Source organism: Priapulus caudatus, unplaced genomic scaffold (assembly GCF_000485595.1).
Source record: "Priapulus caudatus unplaced genomic scaffold, Priapulus_caudatus-5.0.1 Scaffold393, whole genome shotgun sequence".
NCBI classification, from domain to species: Eukaryota; Metazoa; Priapulida; class Priapulimorpha; order Priapulimorphida; family Priapulidae; genus Priapulus; species Priapulus caudatus.
In genome coordinates, this window is record NW_014577454.1 from 245,246 (window position 1) to 246,633 (window position 1,388).

The window sequence follows — 1,388 nt, forward strand, 5'->3', positions numbered from 1 at the left end:
TTTCAGACGTGCAGTATAGAACACTGCATAATATAGCTTGCTAAGAGAGAAAGAAGGTTGGGAGACTGAGGAAAGGCGGCAGGTAAAAAAGCTAAGGGTGGTAAAAAACAATGAGGTTGAGCGAGGGACAGAGCGGGGGGCAAGGGAAGGACAGGAGGGGATGAATTAGTAGTTTTGCTTCCCACAGGCTAGGGCGCTCTTCCAATCATAAACACAGGTCTACTGATAACAATTTAATTCATAAATCTATGCTGAGATATCCCCTAACCATTTTAAATGCATATCCATCACAAAATATAACTCCTCTGGTGAGATATTGCGCATGCGCTAACACACTAACATAGCAAAATTGTGTACTGACTGGTATATGCAGAGGGCACCTTACATGCGAGGTATTCTTCCTATTTTTCAAGAGAGGTATACTTGTGAAATACTATCATATAAATCTATGCTCGAATACCTCCTGCCTATTCTAAATGCATAATTTTTGCAAAATATTATTATTCTCGGGAGATATTGCGCATGCGCGAGCATCGTTTCAGACGTGCAGTATGGACTGAAGAACACTGCAGAATATAGCTTGTTAAGAGAAAAAGAGGGTTGGGAGACTGAGGAAAGGCGGCAGGGAAGAAAGCTAAGGGCGGTAAAAAAGAATGAGGTTGAGCGAAGGACAGAGGGGGGGGCAAGGGTAGGACAGGAGGGGATGAATTAGTAGTTTTGCTTCCCAAAGGCTAGGGCGCTCTCCCAATCATAAACACAGGTCTACTGATAACAATTTATTTCATAAATCTATGCTGAGATATCTCCTAACCATTTTAAATACATATCCATCACAAAATGTAACTCCTCAGGTGAGATATTGCGCATGCGCTAACACTCTAACGTTGCCAAATTGTGTACTGACTGGTATATGCAGCGGGCACCTTACATGCGAGGTCTTCTTCCTATTTCTCAAGAGAGGTATGCTTGTGAAATATTATCATATAAATCTATGCTAGAATACCTCCTCCCTATTCTAAACGCATAATTTTTGCAAAATGTTATTATTCTCGGGAGATATTGCGCATGCGCGAGCACCGTTTCAGACGAGCAGTATGGATTCAAGAACATTGCATAATATAGCTTGCTAAGAGAGAAAGAGGGTTGGGAGACTGAGGAAAGGTGGCAGGGAAGAAAGCTAAGGGCGGTAAAAAAGAATGAGGTTGAGCGAGGGACAGAGCGTGAGGCAAGGGAAGGACAGGAGGAGGTGAATTGGTAGTTTTGCTTCCCACAGGCTAGGGCGCTCTCCCAATCATAAACCCAGGTCTACTGATAACAATTTATTTCATAAATCTATGCTGAAATATTCCCTAACCATTTTAAATGCATATCCATCACAAAATATAACT